This window comes from Lissotriton vulgaris, chromosome 12 (assembly GCF_964263255.1).
Source record: "Lissotriton vulgaris chromosome 12, aLisVul1.2, whole genome shotgun sequence".
Lineage (NCBI taxonomy): Eukaryota > Metazoa > Chordata > Amphibia > Caudata > Salamandridae > Lissotriton > Lissotriton vulgaris.
Window position 1 is genome coordinate 721,669,947 of NC_141700.1, and position 25,272 is coordinate 721,695,218.

Consider the following 25,272-nt stretch of genomic DNA (forward strand, 5'->3'; position numbering starts at 1 on the left):
AAACCAACTTACACGAACGAATGAAAGAAGTAGCCGAATGGATGAAGCACAGTCATCTGAAACTGAACTCAGACTAAACAGAAGTCCTCATATTAGGCACCTCCCCATCCGCCTGGGATGACTCTTGGTGGCCAGAGGCCCTTGAAAAAGCACCTATCCCGACGGACCACGCACGGAACCTGGGCGTCATCCTGGACTCCTCTCTCTCGATGACCAGACAAGTCAACGCCGTCTCTTCATCCTGCTTCAACATTCTTCGCATGCTCAAAAAAACATTTCGCTGGATCCCCACCGAAACTAGAAAAACGGTCACCCACGCACTGGTCACGAGCCGCCTGGACTACGGAAACACCTTATACGCCGGTACTACCGCAAAACTCCAGAAAAAACTCCAACGCATCCAGAACGCATCAGCCAGGCTCATACTAGACATCCCGCGTAAAGAACACATCTCCGGTCACCTGAAAAACCTCCACTGGCTCCCCGTAAATAAGAGGATCACTCTCCGCCTCCTTACCCACGCACACAAAGCACTTTACGAACTTGGACCCGAATGCCTCAACACATGACTGTCCTTCTACACCCCCCCCCCCCGTCAGCTACGATCCTCCTACCAAGACCTTGCCACTATACCCCGCATCAACAAAACCACCATGGGAGGTAGATCCTTCTCCTACCTGGCAGCTAAAACCTGGAACTCACTTCCCACTCACCTTCGCCTTACTCAGAACCACCTAGCATTCAGAAAGCAACTTAAAACTTGGTTATTCGACAAGTAATTCCCCACCATTCCTCAAGCGCCTTGAGACCCTATGGGTATGTAGCGCGCTATATAAATATCCTGACTTGACTTGACTTGACTATACGAAAACCATAGCTACGTGGGTGCTGGGTTACCTTGTGTACCTGGCTCTTCTAAACTCGATCGTGTGAAGCCCAGAATTTCTGCAATGGGGGTTTTATGTATAATAAAAGAACGTCATGTTGCCTTCTCTCCCCACCGCTTCTAATAAAAAAACGACTTAATAAGATTCTACAACTAGGTAGCATATTCCAGATGGGAATTCAAGAAGTCTACTCAGCACATGAGGCTGCCAGGAAAATAAGAAACATGAGGCTTTACTTGTCCTGTGCACAGTGCCTGGTTGTAAAAGAGCTTGCGTTTCCACATGGTTTTAATACCGCTCCCTCTGCACCCCAACATTTATTTTGGCCTCCTCGCCGTTTTATCATGGAAGAGAAGCTTGCAACGCTGCTGGCTGGGCTGTGCCTGTTCTTGAAGCAGTGAAGCTTGAACCTCTTCTGCCTGTTCGGTAAGAGTGTTAGTTACAGAATTTAACCATCATAATAGATATATAACTTCTAAACAATAGTATCATGTATCTGTGAATAACTATAATAAAAGTAGCAACGTGGGTTTGGAGACAGTTGCTTAAAAACCAAGGCACTGCTGAGATTCGAACTCAGGATCTCCTGTTTACTAGACAGGCGCTTTAACCAACTAAGCCACAGCGCCCACATTGGCTACATGAATGCATTATGCCTATGGCTTATCTTTTATTGCGGTGTCACGCATACGCAATTCATATTTCTTGGTATGAAACATTGACATTTTTCCCCGACTCTGAACAAGAATTAGAAAACCTGATATAGTAAAAGTGTCAAATGGGGTAACGGGAAACGTGTATCATTAGAGGCAGATATTGACATTGATGTTCCAAGTAGGAAGACCACAGACTGGTGGACGAAGCGCTTTACCTACGTTAAACCAAACGAGAGCGCAACGATTATAAAGGGCACCAAATAGACCAGATAGTTGAATGATTCCAAACTAACCCTCGTGCTCTTTCCTTCACCTCTGTGCGAGGAGCCGCCCCTCCCCGAGAGAAATGTGAACTTTAGACACCGTCCCCGGCTCAAAAAGTGACCTTTGAGAGACCCCTGAAACATGGAAGAGCCTGGGAGGGAGGGGCTCTGTTAACCCACGGAGACCCCTACATGGTGCTACCTGCGCACCGTGCTCCCGGTACAAACAGCAGAGACCAACTATTTACTACATTAAACGAACACCCGTAAAATGTGCTATTTAAAACGCCTTCTGATATATTATTGTAATACTAATGATTATTATTATTTTACAAGTATAAATGTTAAAAAGCAATGGCCAGTACGGGGATCGAACCCGCGACCTTGGCGTTATTAGCACCACGCTCTAACCAACTGAGCTAACCGGCCACTCACTGTACACCGCTGACATGTAGTTACTCAAACTTAGATATAAATCTTGTAGGCTTCAGTGTGTTTTTTAACCAATATATCACATTTTGTATTGTTATCCCCATTTTGTCAAAACAAAGAAAAACCATTGTGGAATTTCCACCTTTCAAGCTCAGCCTTTCAATGAATTCACAGCCCACTCTTACCTCCCTGCTGTGACATGCGTGAGGTTACAATGTGACTCCAAGTCAAGAGGGCTGCAGTGATCCACTCCTGGAATTTAATTTGTTATCCTAATGCATCTTGGGAGTTGAAGTCCTGGTCACTCACTTCATTTGTTCCAATTGAAATCACACACCTGAAGCATCACATGTAAAGGAAAAGCTTTGAACATGAGCGATGTGTCCATCCTGACGTGAAGTTACATGGTACTTTTATAGGTGTGGCACGTCACTGAGTGAGTACATGGTACGGTGCAGGTACATATGACATCATCTGCCGGTGCTGCATGAACATTTCTGGACCTCTGATGACGAGTACCTTCTCTGGGTAGTGGGTGAGGACAGTGCATTCAATGATTTCTGCGCTGCTTTACTTGTCTCTAGGCATTGGGGGACGCGTGTGGTTATTGGTCTGGGCTTCTGGCTCAGGTTGTGGCCCAGGGATGTGGTTCAAGGAGGGTGAACCTGTAAAGATCGGGTGCAGGTCTCCCAGGCTGTGTTTCCAAGATCTACTCCAGCTCGGTATTAGTCTGTTTCAATGCTGGTGCTTTCTATTCACAGTACCTATTTGATCGTGAGAAGTGCTGGTACTCTTCCATTAAGTGTAATGCACCCAGGGCTTTAAGTGGGGTGAAAAAACAGGGGTGTCTGTCATAGGGGCATTGACGATGTGTAAGCTACAAATCTGTGCTTCCCATAGTGGGCTACCCCACTGGCATTTTGCTGTCTGTGCATTCATTCCAGATATATAACACAACAATTAACATTAGACTTACAACAAGCCAGGACTATTGCCTTTGTCAATGGTTGTAAACTGTATAAGATAAATAAACATCAAGTTTGAGGTTGTTGTATTTCATATTGAAAATGCTTCCAATCTTGTGGGTGATGTTCTGGCAAAAGGCTAGAGCATCCGACCTTCGAGCTGAGAAAACAGCTTCTAGCCTAATGTCGGCTCAGGATTGGTGTCACTACAACGCATGCTTTTACATCGCATGCCTTTACAACGCGGTTTTTACCACGCAGTCCATTACAACGCATAATGCTTTTAGGCGCTGGATAGTGAATTATTTAATTTACTATTCCAACTCCAGTCCCTGTGGATAGCAGGGAAGGTGTTGGATAGTAAATTAAATATATTCCCTATCCTAGAGCGCCCCCCAGCGCAATGCGTTGTAATGGTATGCGTTGTAATGGTTGCGATGTAATGGTAGTGCGTTGTAAAAAATGCGTTGTAAGTGATGTTCCCCGTCGGCTCAACATCATGTGATTCAAAACATGAATATGTCCTTGTGTAATGTAACTGATGCTCATGTTTGCTCCAAGTTTGGGCTATGTAAAACTGAAAAATGAGTCTCTTTGAAGTTACATCACGAGCAGTGATGGATGCAGAGTTCAGTTTTTTCCCTCCACACGGAAGGTAAAAATTGAGAGCCCGATAGGGGCCCGTCTCAGCACCTGCTTTTAAGAACTGCCGGTGCTCAGAACCGGTAGGACCCGGCCCATTTAAAGCCCTGCTTGCACCACAACTGAAAAGTGCAGGTACTCTCCCTCTCAAATGAAAGAAGTACAGGTACTCAGTACCAGAGGGTAAAGCACTGGTCTGTATGCTTTATACTGAAGACAGAAACAGAGCTCTGAGGCTCCCCCCTTCTATGTGTGTCCCCACCTCATACCATGCAGGTTTTTTGTTTACAATCTGATGGCTGCCGTCATGTCGACCTCAAACATACAAATATTACTATAAGTCAAAAAACGTAACCAAGAAAACCTTGAATGGATAGGCTTCTACCACATCTAGAACTAAATTGCAGATTTGCATTTTACATAATTACTTGTCATTTTCATAATTTTCCAGAAATTTCTCATAGTTACGAAAAAGCAAATTACCCAAATTTCGTGCACCATAGTTCTAACTTTGCCATCCATTCTTTCTATCTAACTGTGCTCAAGAGAGGCCCTCCTGTGCTGCAAGTTTCCCAAGGGTCTTCACTGTCTCCTGCCCATTTTAACCTTTATGCTCCCCCTCGATCACACCTGATCGGATCCATAGGACTATAGACTTGTTCATATGCTGATGACACCCAAATTATTACTAGACTAGACCGGATTGCCCCAAAGTCGTTTAATTAATAGGCTGCATTAATTGAAATGTGCATTTATTTGCTTATGGTGAAGTTTTAAGGGTGTTTTCCTATCCTGAAATCCAAAAAGCTGCTAACATCTTTGTTTCCTGAACAACAGCAGATCTCTCTATAAATATTTATTTACATTTACATTTACATTTACATACATTTACATTTACAAATAGATAAGGCTCCTCTCACTTCCAAAGAATGCAACTGCTTCTCTAATGGAGAAGATGGTTTGGGATAAAAGGCAATAAGGACAAGATCTTGGGATAAAAGGAAGTAAGGACAAGATCTTGGGATAAAAGGAAGTAGGGACAAGATCTTGAGAGTCATTAAATACTGATGAAACTTGGGCGGAAAAAGAAAGAATGTATAAAGGGTGCAGGGGATTGTTCTGTCCAGAAACACCCCCTAAAATGAGCCCTCAGTTCACTAACTCTGACCTGAACAGATGGCAGCCAAAACAATAACATTTCTTAAAGGAATTTGAGGTTTATCGTTTAAAGTGGTTTAAAGGGAGGTTCCTGTAAAGCCCAAAAGACTAGAGTTTGATTTCAAGAAGGAATAGGGCATTGATCCAATGGACGTCTTAAAAAGAAACTTTTCAAAACTCTAGTAGCCAAATCAACTATGGGAGAAACCCGATCACCGTCGAGTGCCTTAATTGTGGTGTTTTGGCTCTTCAACGTTGGGACTGCAAATCCTATAAGACATACATGAAGCAAAAAATCAACCATTAACGTTGGCTTGCAAGAACAGCACCCCTCTTGACCACCCTCCTTACACTGTTTGTTCTTTGCCCTGCACCTGCTGTGTGTTTCCACTGCTTTTTTGGTTTGCACTCAGTTTTATTACTCTGCGCCTTGGTCAGTTCATCTGCTTTTGCCCAGTCTCTGCGGGGTTTGTGTGGGGCCAAGTTTTTCTGTGTGACTGCCTGTGTGCACTCTGTATTTGTACTGTGTTTGCTGCAGCTTTATACCACTGGTTGACAAGCGCCGAAAGGAGCTGCATGCCCCCTCCCTCCATCTCCCACCAAAGATTGACCTATTTCTATGTCACTTAGTCTTATATCCTCCATGTGCAGCCAGGAACGGGGGCGAGGAATCTCCACCCGTCCCTTAAAGATGCTCGGAGTACAGATATGGGTCAGGGGTGACTTGACAGATGCTAAGACAAAAAGGTAAGTAGTAACAGTATATGTTGTAGCACCTAGGATAACATGCTGCATGGCAAAACACAAGGCCCTAAAGAAAAAAACTATTGGCTATGCCAATGCTTGTTTTTTTGTTTCTTTTTGTGTTTACATGAGATCTACCAAACAGTGAAAACTGTCAAACTAGACTTAAAATTGGGCTTCTAAACATTCCCACCATGTGTGCTCCCATGTATTCTCTGCCTGAGTAGGCGTGGCAGATAGAGGTGCTCCTGGAGAACCATGATTTCCACAGATTTCTGTGCTGACTCCTATAGGGTTTTGTAAATCGTCAATCACCAAGGCGAACAAATCTTGATGTTTATTCAGCCTCAGAGTGGGAAGGACATATGTGTCACCTCATGAGGGCAGCGAATGGAGAAACAGAGGCAAAGGATGGAAAACAACGAGAGAGGGAGGAAAAAAGACAGAAACAAAAAAAAAGAGAGAAAGAAGAAGCTAGATTTAGAGAAAGAGAAATATGGACACAGAGACTGAAAGAGAACGACGGAGAGAGAGAGAAGGAGCAGGAAAGAGATGACGAGAGGCAGGGAGAGACAGGATGAATGAGAGCTAGAGATATTGTCAAGGAGAAAAAGACGGGAGGAGAGCTAGAGGGAGAACGAAAAACAGGGCGGGGTAGAAGGACAGATAGAAAACAGATAGGCAGACAGTAGAATACACAGACAGACAGCTAAATAGATGGGTTTCATTCAGTGTGAGCATGAGTGGGATGGGGTGGGGCGGTGTGGGCCGGGATGCTCCAGTACAAAGAAGCAATCTCTCTGCAGCTCATTGCCTGGGGTCCTCTGAAATGTGTCTAACCACTGTAATCGACTCATCACATATTTACTAACCCTGGGTGTAGTTTGCATAGGTGCGCAACACGTAGCTACGCGAAGTGCACTTCGCACTACATAAGACACGCGTAGCGCTACGCGAACTGCGTAGTCTGCTGTTCGCGATGATTGCACAGTGTCGGATGCTTGTCCGCACTGTGCAATCATTGAAAACGGCATCTCGCACAGTGCGAGCTGTCGTTTTCGGCCGCTCTAGTAGATTTTAACTCGAGTGGCCGCTTTCTCAACGCAGACTGGTAGTTTCTCATCGTGAGCAGTCGCGAGCATACGCGACCACTCACAATGAGAAACCTGACCTCCCCGCGTTGAGAATCTCAAACGGGAGGTTTATTTTCCATGCTCGCGATGCCAACTTGATGTTGCTGATCGCGAACGAGGAAAAAGTCTCGCCGGGATGTCATTTTGGTCGCTCGCGAACTTGACGTTGAGGACCACGAGCGAGCAAAACATGCCAACCATGCTACGCGATTTTGCACTATGCTATGTGCAATTCGCATAGCGCGAAGTAGCACAAACTACGTAAACTTTGCGAGCGTAGCGTACTTGGCAGCCCAGGGTTAATATTTACATAAAGCTTCATGAGTTTGTTACTTTTGTTGCAAAAACGGGTACAGTTGTTTTACAAAAGTGGCGTAGGTTGGTAAAATTCAGCAACTTTACTGCAGAGTGCTTCAAAAACTCACATTAAAAACTCCGACACGTGGCATGAAGAATGGCATTTCGGAATGGGCTACGAAAACTCCTTTGAAGGAAATGTTTAATGCAACTAGTAAATCTTATCTTTGAAATTGTTGCGTGCTTATCTAGGTTCCTGATCGATACTGTGACCTTATGCCCCTATTCGGCTATAAATCCATTTATTCCCTATATTGGCATAACCGTTCAAGTGCGATATTCAGAAAGTCATCTCTGGCCTCACACGAACAGAGCCACATTCCAGCATGACTCTCTGCTACTTCCTTTGCGACCAATTAGTGCAATGACAGAGCAGCAGTCACTATCTGATATTCCTAGATAACACTCCGAGTTCTTCAACAAGATAAAAACTTAGCAAACCTGGAAATCCCCGCTTGCTATGTTTTGATTAGTAATGGAACTCTAATGAGCAACTGATAACTGTCACTTCCTAGTGACATCTTTAATTGACGTCTTATGTCCAGCAAACTTGCGTCAAACCCGGCACCTGTCAGGTATAAATATTACCAACGTTGCCTTAAGCAATGCGAAGCTGTGAGCTGTTAGCTGTGAGCGAACCTGTTGCTGATGTCAGCTGCCTGCATGACCCTGTGTTGGTAAAAACTAGCACTCTGTCGCTGCAGCCTGCTATCCTGTGGTGGTGAAGCTGCTGATTACCATTATCGCCGCTACAGCGCGAACTATGGTGCAGTACGCTTGAGGAGCCGAGCAGCCGTCCTCTGCGAAGACATCCAGCAGATTCCAGCTGCCCGCGGACGCTGTCACCCCTCCTTCCTCGACGCGCTGAGAGAAGCCGCTGCATTTCTCGTGCAGAGAAATCCAGTCCCGGCGCTTCCAGTTTACCCTCGCGGGTGACTGGGATATCGAGAGAGACCCCTGAAGGAGATACCAATCCTCCATCATTCTATTCAGAGGTATGGTGTTGACTAAACCCTTAGACGAGAATTCTTGAAACAAACCTTGGCAAAACCAACTTAACTTAAGCTACTTACTTACTCCCCTTTCACGTGTTAGGCTTAGGTCAGGTACACTGGGGTAGGCTTAGTTAGAAGCACCAGTTGAGTATGTTAGCCTAATGTATATATGACTGTATATATGTTTTATTACTTTTAAACCATTGTATGGCTAAGAAACCATATCAATGCTTTTACAGTTCTATTTCGCAATACTTATCTTACTGTACGTACTTTTTATAATAACAGTTATTGCAATTGTGGCAATACATTTCTCTTGTACGAGAAGAAAGACTGTTCAATAAATGTTAACCCTTTATTGATAAACGCCCGTCTCTCTATTCTCTACATACTGTGAAAGTAAACTGCACTAGACTGACTGAGTGAAATCTGTGTCTATTGTTTCACACGACCCTAGAGATCGACTCTTGATCTGAGGAGCAAAGTTGTCATGTTGCACGGTTGTTGGAAAACTGAATCCCTTCTTGTCTGTGCCAAGGAAGCTGATCACTTCCTATGCAGAGAAGAAAGTTTCCAGTGACCTCTGAGCTAGTTGGTAACACAACCCAATTAAGTTTAGCATAGTCAGTGGAGGCCTGGAATATCCGCAGTTCCACGTCGATACTACTGTTTATGTTATTGCAATGCGCAGGGCCTAGTGGGAAACTAGGAACTACACTACATGGCGCCCAACGTTTTGGTAAGGCGATAAACTAACGCAAGACTTGTAGAGTAACTCAGTCGTGCATATTTCACACCCCTTTCTCCCGTAAACACTCCAATAGACGTCTGGAGTGGGTGAAAGGTTAAAATCCGCCCGACCTTAGTAGGAAGAGATTCCTATGTAAAGCTCCGGTTTATTCAACGTTGAAGGATACAGTGTTCCAAAATATTGTGCATCTAATCTTTGTCTCCTTGGAGACCTACTCTGCAAAAAACTGCATTTTTAAGAATGTCAGACAATGAGGAAGCAGTTAGACTGGCTTCCATACTAATAGAGGAAGACACGAGTCTCCTACAGGCAGACCCGGATGCTATTATCATCCCGGTCCAGTTAAGAAGATCTATAACTTTAAAACTTATAGAACACGGACTGACACCTCAAGGTGGTACAGTAATTTTCGTGATAGAGGCTCACGAGTATCGGCAGACAGAGGTATTCTATTCATGGATAAACTTTCCAGCGGTAAACGCTATAACACAAGAGTTTCACTATTACAAAATAGAGGAACCTCCGGGAGAGTACGCTCCTTTCGAGGAGATTGAAATCCCACTTAAATTTCAAGAGCACCTGCTCTGGTTTAATGGCGCCCTAAAACACAATAATCACATAACTAGGCTCGGTCCTCTAGGGAGACCAGGAGCCACGTGGCCGGTTCTAGCCAGCTACACACCACATCCTGACATTGCAAGAATGTCTAGAGAAGAGCTGTTAGCACAGCTAAACACATTAATAAAAATACATAGGCAATTAGTCCAATATGTAATACGGACTGCAACAGTCCAGCCAGCTGTTAATACACCACAGCTGACCCCTCATCAGGGGAACACAAATAAAATTACACCACAGAACATACAGTCATGTCTTGGTAAAACACCCGTAAAACGGGAAAAATTCCTTTCTGGTTAGCCCAGAAAATAACTCAAATAGAGGCAGTATTTCCTGATACTACCCCTATTGAGAAACACAGAATCTTGACCATTTGCCTTCCTATGGGAATCGCACCACACGTGGAGGACTGCGACACTTGGGGTACAGTCTTTGCTTCCATTTATACAAAAACACACGGTGTTCCGTCTATGGCGGTAATACCAGAAGTGCTAAAACAGATTCAAAATGAATTCGGTCCAGAGCCCGCTTTAAATCTAGGTATGAAATTACTGAAAGACTTCAAGCAGGTCACGGCTATATTATTAGCCAACATTAGAGGAGAAGCAGCATCTGTGGCGATTCGCCAGAAGTTGAAGGAAACAGATATAAAAGATCCTGTTGAGCTTGCAAAAATCATAGAAAAATGCTATGAAGAATTAGGTAGAGACAGCTTGGGTGGAAAACCAGTTAAGCCCCAACTGCTCGAAAATCCAGAAAAATTATTTATTAAAAATAATTCAAACACTCCTAAAAAGAGCTGGGATGGAAATAAACAATCCACTCCCAAGGAAAAAGTTTTCCAGTCCAGAGGAAGGTCTCCTCGACGGAGGGAAAGAACTCCGACTCGAGAACGCCAGTCTCCCCAACGGGAGCCCTCTGAGAAAAGATATAACCTTAGAAATAGGGATAATATAAAAAAACCTGATAGATATCAAAGTATTGATACACGTCCCTCTCGATCTTTTCCACAGAATTCGGAAAGAAGAGGACGGTCAGACCCAGGAGAGCACACCAAGTCCAAAGACAAGGAACCTGCTCAAAATAAGAAATCTCAATTTCAGAAAAAGAAGGTAGCCAGTATTAGAGTAATCAACCATGCCGAGAATACTGAGGACACAGTTGAAAAACAGGGAGTGGGCATTGACAATGTTGGACAGTGCAGCAGAAATCAGTATAGCGCGCAAGATCTTGATGAGTCATCTGGAGACAGTGGACACGAATGAATACATTCAGGTTGAAACTGCCGACGCCAGACTTAGCGAGCCCCATAAAATATACGAAATAACATTGCGTATAGAGGGTGATAAGACTAGGAAAATTAAGGGTCTATTTTGGGATAAACTCTCAAAAGGCTATGATATTCTGTTAGCTGAAAAAGATTGGCCCCCGGAGTTTGTCAGGGAGTGCCCTCGTGGCGAAGAAGTAATTATGCCTGCCTTCTCGAATCACATACCGATTCATAAAAAATATACATATGCACGGAAATGGGCAGTAGCCCAGGCACCTGCATTGTATAAAAATCATGTAGGATGGGATGAGGATTCACCGCCTCACAAAATCCAACTAAAAAGTGAACCAACTGCCCAACGGCAGTATCCCATAAAGCAAGAAGCTAAAAAACAGGTCAGGGAGATCTTAGATCAACTTGAGTACCAGGGGGTGATTGAAACATGCACCTCTCCAATGAACAATCCTTTGTTTCCTGTCTCCAAGCCAGACAATTCATATCGTCTAGTTTTGGACTACAGACATCTTAATACATGTTGCAAAACTTTTGCAGTACAAAACTCGCATAGTGCAGCCCTAATGAATAACATAGTTAGGAAAAAATATAAAACGACATTAGACATTTCTAATGGTTTCTTTTGTCAAAACATTGCACCAGAAAGCAGATACTTGACCGCTTTCTCCGCATTTGGGTCACAGAAAAAATTCTGTCGACTCCCACAGGGGTTCAAGAACAGCCCAGGACTATTCTCAGCTAGGGTAACAGAGTTACTACAAATCTATGATGATGAAGCATTATCTTACGTAGATGACATTTATCTCACAGATGATGACTTGGATACTCACTTGAAAAGAGTGAACACCATTATACTTGGGTTCGCAGCAGAGGGTTACAAATTCAACTTTAAAAAGTCCCGAATTGCCCATCTGACAGTACTGTTTTTAGGGTACGAATTATCAAGTGAAGGGAAAAGCCTAGCGGAAAACTTCTTAGAGAAGTGCGCTGTACTCCAAGCTCCAAAAACGCTGAAGAATTTACAATCAATACTAGGTTTTCTGAATTTCGGAAGAACTTACATCCTAAATTACGCAGAGAGGGTTAAACCTCTCTACAAACTAATTAAACCTGATTTTAAACAAATCAATTGGACTCAAAAACACACAGAAATTTTGAGATCACTGCAAACAGACATGTTAGCAAAAACAAAATTAGACACACGTGACAACACGATCGATCTTGTAATCCGAGTCATCCCAGGAAGATGCGGATTCACATACCTAACCTCTAATGAGGGAGAAAAGGTACCAATTTCAATTAAATCTCACTTGTATACACAAGCAGAAAAAACATTCAGTCACACAGAAAGAACTGTGAACGCAGTGCAGATCGCATTAGCAAATGAACGAGAACTAGCACACGGCAAAAGGATTAACATCCTCACAGCGGAATCCGCCTTCGAAGCGCTATTCAGCCCAGTAAACCTGCCTACAGTGTCACTGGATCCAAAATGGATACAGTGCATAGATTCTCTAGGAGTGGAAGACGTGAAATACTATTTCGCCCCGCAATACGAAGAACTGAATAATTTAGAGTATGAAGAAGAATATCCTCTGCCAATCGAAATTCTGCCTCTCCCATTATATGCCTGTATAATCTATACAGATAGCTCTGTACAGCATTTCAACGTAGAGAGAAAATCCTACGATGCAGCATGTGCGATCATTAAATGTCGTTGGCTGTGCGGTAAAATCAAACCGAAAATAACAAAAACTGAATCAGTAAAGTACTGTTCGGCTCAAAGAACTGAAATCAGATGTTTAAAGATGGCGCTCGAAAATGCAGAACGCGAATTCCCCACACTTATAGTGTGCGATTCTCATTTTTGCGTCAATTCTTACAATAACAAACTGCAGAGTTGGATCGAAAACAACTACAAAGATGACACAGGTGCCACAATAAAGCATAAAAAGCTCTGGAACGAGGTAGCTCTTTTACACAAAGAACTACAAAAGACTCACGTGATTCACGCACAGAGTCTTCAGCGTGATGGCGTTCACGTTGCAGGGAATTCATTGGCTAATACAGCCACCGCGGAAGCAACTAACCCGGCTTCCGTAGCCACAAAAAAGCGTACAGATAAGTACATAGACGGGGAAACCATGCTGGCAGTAAAAACGACCGTAAAAGGCGACTGTGCAGCACTACCCGTAAACTATCCACTCAATTATGCATACATAATCGATGCAAACTCCGTTCCTTTTGCTCGAATCCCTGGAGTGGGGGATAGAGTAATTCCAAACACGAACAGGAGAATATTTTTAATAGCAGACGCACACATGGGTTTGGGTCTAAGGCACAGAAAGATCAAGGAATCACTGACTGAATTGCAATCAGTATACTGGTGGCCAGGAATGAGTGTAGAACACCAAATATATGCAAACAACTGTGAAAACTGCAATAGGGATCGCAGTAGCGAACCTTGCTACCGGCTACCGGTCAGAAAGAGCGTAACGCTGCCTGCACCCCAACCTGCGTCCTATTAATTAGTTAAGACGAAAAGCACTTTAAAAATGAGTCCTCCAGCGCTCGGCTGACGCTAGAACGGTTATAAAAGATTTGCGAGTCTTTATCGGCACATACGCAATTACCACGTTCCATTCTGACCAGGGTCCTGCTTTCAGCTCTCGAGCCTATAAGGAGGCCATGGCCAGCATGGGAATTGGGTTGCGGTATTCTTGTCCGGCGCATCCCGAAGGGAATAGTGTGGTAGAAAGAAAAAACCGGGACATAAAGCAATCTATAACTGCGAAGGTATTAGGTTCAGGCGCTGGGTGGGTCAAACATTTAATAAGTGTCCAGACTAGTCTTAACAACATGCCAAGAAATTCTCTAAAAGGTTTCAGCCCATACGAACTATTGTTCGGAATTAGAATGAACGTTCAGGACCTCGATAGTCAGATGTCAGTGGTACAAGAAGAAACAAAGCAGTTTGAAGTAAAAGACCGTTTGGCTGTTTTACAGGAACTGAATGAAACAAGAAAATCATTAAGCAACATAAAGTTAAAGCAACAGCCAAGTACCACTGACGAGGCACCACCCGCAACAGCCCCAGCAAGGCCTGTCTGGATTCCAAAGATTGGGGATCTAGTCAGAGAAAAGATCGCGGTTAAGAAGGAATTTGGGCCTTCTTACAGAAAAGCAGTACCTGTCTTAGCAGTCACCGGAACAAGATCAGTTGTGCTACCGCCCCTTGCTGGTAAAAAGGAGAACAGAGTCGTGTCTATCGATCTGGTAAAACCACAAGCATGTGGCCTATAATCAACAGTAGGCCCAGTGGACTCCCAAGAAACAACAGAATACCCAAACTTGCAACAATCCAAGAGGTTCAAACTGAAAGACTCATCACATTCGATCAGCCTGCAGTGCACAATAAAGGACTATGCAATAATGCCATGGAACTCGTGCCTCTTGGAACACAGATTGAAACAGTTCGTCAAGAAACAACACCAGTCTACACTAATGTGGCATCAGAAAGTGCTACCGAGAGACAGATTGAAAAAACAATCCCATCAATTGACAGAACTGCCTCTGGTTATTTCATCAACTTCGACAACTTCTCTGAAGATTTAAACGACCCCGAAGTGATGCCAGAAACAAAAAAGTCTTTTAAAGAAAAAGCAACGGAACTCTTTCATCAACTGAAGGAAATCTACCTTGTTTCCCCTTGGCTAGAGTTCTGGTTCGGTCTAGGTGTATTTTTCCTCCTGCTTTGGCTCATCATGGTACTGTGTTTGGGAAAATTCATTGAAGGAAAATATATTACAATGGACACAGCAAGTCAGAACATCAACCTAGTCCTGAAACCACACAGATCATCCCACGTGAAGAAAAGAGAACTGCCAACAGTAAATGTCACAGCAATTCCAATACCTGGTGGGGTAGTATGGGAGAAAACAGACTATGAGATCTATGGTCCGGTCGAAATCCTGAAGTATCCTCATCAACTAAAGGTTTCCTTAAGTGACTTTGTGACTCCTAGTACATTCTCTGATGATTGGGACTTTAACAGTATTAATGACATGATGTCTGATTTAGTAATGTCAGCTAGATTCACAGATCATGATTATTTACAAGGTTCATCTAGTTATGAGCAGTTATTCTGTTACACCCACTATGGGGATCATTACTTGCATAAATCTGCACAGCCTAGAAATGTTTTTATGTATAATCAATGGGAACATTGTGCTACGCCACCTAAAAGCAGTTCTAAAGCATTTTTTGAGAAATTCAAATACTTCTCAGGGTTTAACACCAGTGATGCAGAAACGTTTTATTATAAACTATTAGATAAAACAGGAATGAAAACAATGCTGACAAATTCTAAATTGATATATTCAGAAGCATTTTATGACCAAATGATGACATTTGGTTTTGATTATTGGAAAAATAATATTGAAACGAAAACAATTTGGGGTACAAAAGATTGGCAGGTGCAAGGCATTGAAGCACTGTTTAGAACCTGCATGATACCAGAACAAATGTTATTTTTAAATGACACTGTACACCAAACATCTTGTCTTGGCCTAGCTAAGAACAAAGACCTTAAACACCGTCTATACCAAAGCCAATACCTGAAAATACAACAGCTGATATTGAGTTAGACGTGTCACAAATTTTACATTTCAACAGAACACATCCTGATTGGAAAAAGTGGTTAATCTGGCCTACAGACACAAATAGCTGTCAAGATAGGTTCCTGAATAAAACACAGGGGTTAAAAATGACCAGATTAGACCCTAGATATTCCCAGAGACAACATCCAGGAATAATAACAACATACAGTGTAGGGAAACTCTGCCTAGAATGGCTAACTACATCCACACTGGCTGAAATTAAGCAACACTTGTCTTTATTAAAAGATGGTGCTGATTTGCGCGATTTCATTCTTGGACCACGCAAACAGCGTCAAAAGCGTTTCATAGCGACCAGTATCTATGCTGCTTACAACGAGGCTTGGAAAGTAAAGCAAATTGAAACTGCTGAAAAAATACGAGAAATTGATCGTATTAATTTGGAGAAATCACTTTCTGTAGTAGACAATGGGTTAATGACTCTGTCTTCCAGAATATATTCTTTGGACAATATTGTATCCTCTGCCTTTGATGTGATAGACAGAGATTTGCTAATGTTACAACATGGCCAGTCTCAATTACGCTCTATTATAGAACTAGGCTGGACGCTGCAAAATCTTCGTTCAGGCTATGTGCCTTGGCGTTTAATCAACACAACGTCATTATTTTCCATTTTTAACCTTACTGATAAACAGATCAGTTTGGCACAGAAAGGAGCAGACTATACAATCTTGAGCATCGAGAAACTCGAGAGATTACCATTGACAATGTCAGAGAGTCCTGTCATTGAATGGATAATACACGGAATTATCACAATTCCGATTACAACTTTCCGATTTCATAAATGCCTTGAGTACATACCTGCTGGCCAATATGAACAATTGGGTAAGGGATATGTAAAATCCGAATGGAAATTACCATACACTCATTCTTGCTATAGTGACAGCGACAAAAATGTATTTCTTAGTGGTCAGAATTGTAAACACTCACTAAGCGGTATACTTTTGTGTCAGGGTATTAATTTACACGGAGCATGTGATGGCAATTCTAAAAACCTTTCATGCCACCAGCTAGTCACACCTGCAACTCAGATAGAGCCCTTCTTTATGCAACTCGCAAACGGGAGTTACATTCTTAGAACGGATCACAGGTGCTGTGGCCTCGCGCCCGGAAAAAGTTATCTAGTACAAGTAACGTCCATGGTCAAATGTTGTATGCAAGCATTGTTTCCGAGCGGGCCTCCAGACATAGTGACTCCCCTCTGGCCTCGTCTGAATCTCTATTCTATACGAATTGATACATTAAGCAAAATGAAATCTGTGCTTTTACAGACAACAGTGCCTATAACGTCATCTAAAGAGACGAATGATCTTCTAGTCGCAAGGACGGCTACTGAGGTCCATGACCTTTTATCAACAAATTGCCCCGCGCATTTCGTAGAAATGTTTAGCCAACTCCTTAACATGTCTAGTGCAACAAGCATCCCAGGCATATTTAAGACAGTCTTTACGGGACTGCTAACACCCTTCCAGGCAATTTTGGGAATCTTTCCTAATTTTGTGCACTCCATCTTTGGCGGCATTCCGCTATTTTTGGGACTCATCGCAGGGATTCTATTTTTGACCATCCTGCTACGTTATGGCAAGCCTCGGCTCAGACATAGCTCCCATGGGAATGGAAGAGACAATCCTAGCAATGCGCTACAGGGACAGGATAACTGACGTCCTCGGATTGGCCAGGCTGAGAGATCTAAACATGACCTGGTTCCTTTCATTCAGACCAATATGGCAAAATTGCATTTTACCTGTGCTACGGTGTATGCTTTGCGGCGAGGAATGCGTGTTGGACATCTGTCTTTCACTTCCATCAGCAGTACCAATGGACGTCGATACTTTGCTAAGTCCAATAACGGCTCACGCATTGTGTTGTCCCCAGCGGCTACCAATCCTGATGACGGCATTCGTGGAGACTCCTGTACTACAGCCAAGTGGTAACAGTGGAGCAAGTGACAAAAGCAACATCACCCAGGTACAACGTTCTGTGAGCATTGCTGGTCCTGCCTTCGATGACAGCAATCATTCTCACACCTGCCAAGTTACAGCGCTATCTAATTTGGTTGAACTATCACCTGATTTTGTAGACCAATTCTTTGCGAGCCTGTCTGATACGATGTTCTCACCCATAGAGAAACAATAACTTTTGAAAAGCTTTCCGACACACAGCGTTCCCATGAGCTCTGAATTCGGCCTTCAGTTTTGATCAACAAAAAACTGCCAAGTGCTTTGGAAATCTATTTTCTTTGAATTGGACATTTTTTTAAAAATATTGACCCTCTCCTTTTGGCACGAACAATTCTTTGCTTAACGTAAAAACTATTCTTAGAGAACAGAAGCTTCACACTTCTATTTCTAAACACATCTAGAGACATAACAACATTACACCAGCCTCTAGCACACATGTTATTACAATGCATTTTTATGTGATGATTTATCTCGCATTTCTTCTGTCAGAGATACTTCATGTGTAATTCTTTTTGCATAATCGTTCATTGATTTCATATGCAATACCTTTTGAATGATTACTATGCTTTAAAAAACGTACAGTACCTAAATTCCATGTATTACAAGTACGCCTATTTCGAATGCATTTATGTATTTTGGGGTGGGCAATGTTACACATGCATCTAATTGCTTTAGTTTTAGTAATTTTGATGGACATGTATACGTGGAGTGGGTGTTGCGTGCTTATCTAGGTTCCTGATCGATACTGTGACCTTATGCCCCTATTCTGCTATAAATCCATTTATTCCCTATATTGGCATAACCGTTCAATTGCGATATTCAGAAAGTCATCTCTGGCCTCACACGAACAGAGCCACATTCCAGCATGACTCTCTGCTACTTCCTTTGCGACCAATTAGTGCAATGACAGAGCAGCAGTCACTATCTGATATTCCTAGATAACACTCCGAGTTCTTCAACAAGATAAAAACTTAGCAAACCTGGAAATCCCCGCTTGCTATGTTTTGATTAGTAATGGAACTCTAATGAGCAACTGATAACTGTCACTTCCTAGTGACATCTTTAATTGACGTCTTATGTCCAGCAAACTTGCGTCAAATCCGGCACCTGTCAGGTATAAATATTACCAACGTTGCCTTAAGCAATGCGAAGCTGTGAGCTGTTAGCTGTGAGCGAACCTGTTGCTGATGCCAGCTGCCTGCATGACCCTGTGTTGGTAAAAACTAGCACTCTGTCGCTGCAGCCTGCTATCCTGTGGTGGTGAAGCTGCTGATTACCATTATCGCCGCTACAGCGCGAACTATGGTGCAGTACGCTTGAGGAGCCGAGCAGCCGTCCTCTGCGAAGACATCCAGCAGATTCCAGCTGCCCGCGGACGCTGTCACCCCTCCTTCCTCGACGCGCTGAGAGAAGCCGCTGCATTTCTCGTGCAGAGAAATCCAGTCCCGGCGCTTCCAGTTTACCCTCGCGGGTGACTGGGATATCGAGAGAGACCCCTGAAGGAGATACCAATCCTCCACCATTCTATTCAGAGGTATGGTGTTGACTAAACCCTTAGACGAGAATTCTTGAAACAAACCTTGGCAAAACCAACTTAACTTAAGCTACTTACTTACTCCCCTTTCACGTGTTAGGCTTAGGTCAGGCACACTGGGGTAGGCTTAGTTAGAAGCACCAGTTGAGTATGTTAGCCTAATGTATATATGACTGTATATATGTTTTATTACTTTTAAACCATTGTATGGCTAAGAAACCATATCAATGCTTTTACAGTTCTATTTCGCAATACTTATCTTACTGTACGTACTTTTTATAATAACAGTTATTGCAATTGTGGCAATACATTTCTCTTGTACGAGAAGAAAGACTGTTCAATAAATGTTAACCCTTTATTGATAAACGCCCGTCTCTCTATTCTCTACATACTGTGAAAGTAAACTGCACTAGACTGACTGAGTGAAATCTGTGTCTATTGTTTCACACGACCCTAGAGATCGGCTCTTGATCTGAGGAGCAAAGTTGTCATGTTGCACGGTTGTTGGAAAACTGAATCCCTTCTTGTCTGTGCCAAGGAAGCTGATCACTTCCTATGCAGAGAAGAAAGTTTCCAGTGACCTCTGAGCTAGTTGGTAACACAACCCAATTAAGTTTAGCATAGTCAGTGGAGGCCTGGAATATCCGCAGTTCCACGTCGATACTACTGTTTATGTTATTCCAATGCGCAGGGCCTAGTGGGAAACTAGGAACTACACTACAAAATAAACAGAAAGTTTAAATATATAGTGCACATTAATATTAAAATTGTAGGGCAATTCATAATACTTTTGAATTATCAAATAAATTAAATATAAATACATTAAAAATAGGCATATGCATTGGCTGGGAATCCGCGTGGCAGGTGAGAATTCTACCGCGGAACCACCAATGCTTCGCTTCTATCGTTGACTGAGGTTCAGTACATTTGGTTACAATCAATGAGTGTTACAAACATTTAGAGATAGTTATATGGTTTTGGTACTCAGCCCTTAGGCCATGCATGAAGCTAAAAACAGCAGAGCCCTTGTATAATGCAGCGCCATGCTTCATATGAAGAGGGCAGCCAGGAAACTCACAGTATTATATAATGTTTTACAGGTGAACCAGCAATTCTTCATGCTACATGTGCACATCAGAGGGCACAGTCAGATGATGCTCACTTGTTGCACATACTGAAACATTAAAAGCACCAAAGATGTGCACAATCCAGGCAGAAAGAAAGATCCTATGCTGCATAACACAGCAATGGTTTAGAGGAGACATGTGGTGAATGATGTCATGATAACAGGGCCAGTTCTAGGATTTTTGGGGCCCCGGGTGAAAGAGAATGTCCGAGGCCCCTCTAATTTATATAGGTGACACCTTCTGGGCTCCGGCCGCTGCTTTGTGCCGACACCTCCTGGGCCTCAGCTCCTCCTCTCAGCCACCTACAAGCACATCTTTTGCAGCTTATATTGAGCTGAAGGTGTGAGAATTGCTCCCGGCTGAGAGTTAAAACTGTGGGGGAGCTAAAGTGCTGGACAATGGGCCTCCCGTAGTGCCTTCGAATGGGCAGCCAGACAGGAGGCTGAATTGCAGGACAAACCTGCAAAGTGTGTTTCATTGGAAATTGAACGAGAGGAAGTGTCCCCCTCCCCATGGCCTTTCCACACCATCCCCCGAGAGGCCCAGGGAGACGGCCCCCTTCCTTGGGCCCAATTGTAATGAGACACCTTTGTTACAGTTTGATCTGCATGGTTAGAACAGGAGCGATGAGGTGTTCAAAATTGTTTGTGGCCCCATGCTGGTAGGCTGAGTGGAAGGCCCTGGGCAGCTGCCCACACTGCCCATGTCTAGTGCCATCCCTGCATGATAATCTCAAGCCCCTACCCGAAGTCCTCAAATGTAGCACCATTCTAGAATACCGATTGCTGATGGCTGGTAGAGATGCAGGAAAGGGACTAGAGAATTGTTGTGTTTCTCCTCAGTGGATGGCCCCTTCAATGCTTAGGACTGACAAAGGTGGCTCTAAACAGGTGATGTGTTCTTAGGTTTTGTATGCACAACTCTTGCGGTGTGCTTGTGAAATCTCTTCTGTCTAAAAAAAAAATTCTTGAAAGAGCTTAGAGCCTGCCCATTACTTTTATTTGCTTACCATCAGCTGGCGCCGATGTCACTCTCATTTCCTTGCTTCCTATTGGTCAGCTCCTACTCCTCACCTCCATCTTCCTCCAGGGCTTCGAGGCTTTGTCTTGCCATCGAACCAGGAACAAGTACTGCTTGCGGTGCCAGTGTCCTTCCACTGCAGGCTCCTATACCTATTTCTTGTTTTTTTTGCTTTTCATGAACTTTTCTTCACCCCCACCTTCCACCCGGGTCAGTGCTGGCTGCGTCATATTGCTTTCATTTTTTATTTTAAGCCATGTTGTGCAACATGTAAAAAACATTGACAAACCAAACATATTTTATATAGGTGAAACCAATTGGCTTTGCCAATGCTTGTCTTGTGCTTTGGACAGACAGGAGTTCACACACACTAGAAAATTATCCATCAGTGAGAAGAGGCAGAGATCACATGCAGCAGACTGGGGTACATTAATATCTAAAAATGGCCCTTACTATGATGACTGCAGGTATAATAAACAGGTTTACATTTAACAAGTTCCCTGACTCACCAAGATTACTTAACCTCAATGCATTAAACCTAGTGCATACGTCAGCAATAGATCTGGCCAGCATCAGTAGTGGCTGGCATCTACGGGGAGTGGTAGGGTGGGCAAGTGGGTGGTCGGTAGTGCACTATTGTGCAAATAATAAAAAATTAAAACCACTTACCTTACACGGACGACACAGCATCCTCCTAGCAACGCGTCCTACTCTTGCTGCAGTCTGATTTTCAGGAGGTCCCAGCCAACTGCATTAAACATCCCTCGTACTCTCTCACCAGCGTGAGAAAGGTGCTAGGATTGGGGGGAGCGGTCTCTCTCACTGTTCCCGAGGACACTGGAGCCCTGCACTTGCTCTAACTCAGCTGTCTTAAGAAAACTGGGTTAGAGCTTTCAAAGTGAGTACGTCTGGCTGGCCGTCACAAGACGACCAGCCAAAGTGGCATGCGCACTTTGAAAAGTGCTCAAGCAGTCCACCCTCCTCCCTGCTGCCGTCACTGTGCAAGCCCCGCCCCGTCCTGACCCTCGGTTCTGGACGAGGGCATGAAACATAAAATGGTAATAAATGAACTTCATTACCAATTTATTTTGCATCTAGTAGGGGCTTTTGGGGTCATTTTAATTGGCGGGCGACGCTCCTCCTCTCTCACGGAGGAGCCGCCCCTGCCCAGCCTCCTTCCATCACCTCAAAATATATTTTATGATAATACTACTTCATCATTTTGTCATTTTTATGCTTGTTGACACTGTCTGGGCGTTGGTCGCACCTCATTAGTACCAGTTTACCTCACAAATATAGCAATACAGAACAGAAATCAGTCTTTACAATGGGTCTTCCACTGCACGGCAACACGAATCTTTGCATTTTAATAACTTTTGAACCTGTTGAGCTAGAAACAAAATTGGGGGGTCAAAATCTGCAGATTAAGCAGCCGAATGAGGAATTATGTGGCAAATATATAATTATGCTGAAATGGCTGCTGCCTGCACAATTGCATAAAATTCCAGTCATCTTTATTATACGTTCAGCTTCAGCTGAGCTCATCCCAAGCCAATAATACAATAACTTTGCAGAAAAGGTATTTTAAAGCAACGATTTTTCCTGCATCCCATAAAAACTTGAAAACGTTTGTTCACTGTTTTGGACAAGAAAAAACGATGGTATTATATAACAGTATATAAAATGTAAATTATGATGAATGACTTCTGTTTTTAAACGTCATCATTTGTCTGGTTGGAGAGTGCGAGACTAGGTGATAAAAACGATTAAAATAGAAAGATATTACCATATTTTAAATTGTATAAATAAATAAAAATGTCGCCCAACTGCCGTGACATTGCCACCCGCAATGCCGTGACCCGGATTCGAACCGAGAAAGCCATATATACAGTTGGGGAAATGGTTGTAGTTAATAAGATTTTAGGGAAGATGTGTTTGCTATAATGTCTCTATATCATATAGGAATCATTACAAAGTAAAGTAAATATTAAAAACATATCGCCCAACTGCCGTGACATTGCCACCCGCAATGCCGTGACCCGGATTCGAACCGGGGTTGCTGCGGCCACAACGCAGAGTACTAACCACTATACGATCACGGCGAGCTACTTGGGCTCTGACGTTCATGCCCCTCAAAGCGTTAATACCCTTGATTCTGTTAAGTGGTGTCTGGTACATGTGGCTGTTGTATGTTGAAGCACTGATATTTCGCTTCCTTTTCTACTGGTCTATTCCCACTTTCGTACTTGTAACGCACACAAACCTACATGACACAACTCTGCCATCAATTTCTGAGGAGAACTGACACACCATGACTGCACCTGTTCCGTGTGTCGGATGCGGTTCTAAAAGAAGAGCCCACTGCTTGTTGCTGCTCTTCAAAGAGCAACGAACACGAACTCAGCAGCAAATCACGAGCAGGGGACGGAAGCAAGAGGATTATATAGAAAAAAAGCTCCGGAACTAGAGGCCAGAAATCGATTACTGTTCGAGCTTTAGATAACAGGTTCACAGCCCCTGTCATGGGAGAGTTGGGGAACACAGTCAGAGGCGCCGCGCACGATTCGAGAATGAGGAATAACGGGGACAACACGAGTCCTATCTCATCTTACATAACATACAACAATGGAACCGGGAGAGTCGAATTATAGCGCCATGAGGAGTGCTTCGCTTGTTAAAAAAACATAAGTGCAAATCTCCAAACTTTTTCTTAGGAGGCAGCCCCACACTTCCCCGAAAGACAAGACCCACGTGAACAATGTCTTCAGCAGTAGCTTGGATGCCAGGGGCCCGGGGCATGCAAGGGAAAGGTCCCCTCTGACTGCCGTAGGACAGCAAAATGCAGAAATGAGCAAGGTTCAGTGGGCCCCGGTGCCATGCACCTGTTGCAGCAATGGTAGCTGCTCCCATGACCTTCAGCCTATTGAGGTGGGCAAAGGGGCCCTCCTTCCTCGAGAGGTGTTTGGAGAGTACTCTGCTCAAGGAAGTTTAGCTAAAATGGTTAAATAGGGCACTTTACAGCCCAGTTTTTACTTATATTGGCTAAAAAGACCTACGCTGTGAAAGAACACTTACAAAGTGGTCTAGAACTTTCATGGCTCCAGTTTGGGTGGGTGGGAACTGGGAACAAGATCTGAGGGGATGTGAAGAGTGTTTTGTGCCACTGGTAAAATCTTAAAATGAAACAAATACAATATGCCGGCAACTGGGGTCTCTGATCGGTTTTCATATTTAGCATATCATATTTAGCAAAGTTCCACAACTATGAGCAAAGCTCGTCACAAGCACCCTGGTGCTGCACGTGACCCATCTCCCCCAGCACCGCGGGTGAATTAGCCCCGCGACGAAGGGGTTAAACTGGGCACTGCAAAGGAAACATAAAATTATAATAACTTTGAGTTATTGTCATTTAATGTTTCCTCTTGGTTTGAGGGTGGGTGGGCGGGGCTGCTCTGCTCTCGGAGCAGGGGAGGGAAGGAGTGGTGTGCCACTCCTAAGTGGGCTATGACTGTTTGGTCGCCCAAACCAGTCATACACACTTTCCCTGTTCTCCATGCAGGCTGCATTACAGCCTGATTGTACAACAATCCAAGGCCCCATTCCCTGATTGAGCTTCGAAACTAAGACGCTCAAAACACTGCATTGCAGCATTGTGATTGGTCAGGGAAGCCTTTTCTGTGCTTCCTGTGCCTCGGGGAGCAGGAGCAGAGACACTGGACCGGTGCCACAAGGCAAGTGTTTCTTTTATTATTTACATTTTTTTACCACCCCCCGTTCGCAGCCCCCCAAGCACCCGCACCCGCCCTGCCACCCGCAAACCATGCTGGCTGCCACTGCAACTGAAAATGTACCTTTACTTGTTGTAGAAGCAGTGTAAAAAAATAAATAACAAGCATTGACAGTTGGCATTGATTTTGGGTGCAGCAGCATGAATCATTTAATCTCTACCAAAATGGGCAGCTTAAAGATACAACCAGGCAAGGTTTGAGAGCAGAAATGTTGGTGCAACCACGTGCCCTGAGCTGTACCTCCCCACTCCCTAAGGGTGCCTTGCATCCGTCTGCATGA

General features: G+C 43.7%; 3 non-coding genes across 3 annotated transcripts; all 3 read right to left on the bottom strand.

Moving 5' to 3' along the window:
- Nucleotides 1-1,442: 1,442 nt before the first annotated feature.
- Nucleotides 1,443-1,516, bottom strand: TRNAT-AGU (transfer RNA threonine (anticodon AGU)). Its single transcript has one exon. It is a non-coding gene; the product is annotated as a tRNA-Thr (tRNA).
- A 645-nt stretch (nt 1,517-2,161) lies between these two features.
- On the bottom strand, nt 2,162-2,235 carry TRNAI-AAU (transfer RNA isoleucine (anticodon AAU)). Its single transcript has one exon. It is a non-coding gene; the product is annotated as a tRNA-Ile (tRNA).
- Nucleotides 2,236-23,234: 20,999 nt separating this feature from the next.
- On the bottom strand, nt 23,235-23,306 carry TRNAH-GUG (transfer RNA histidin (anticodon GUG)). The gene has a single exon. It is a non-coding gene; the product is annotated as a tRNA-His (tRNA).
- Nucleotides 23,307-25,272: the final 1,966 nt, after the last annotated feature.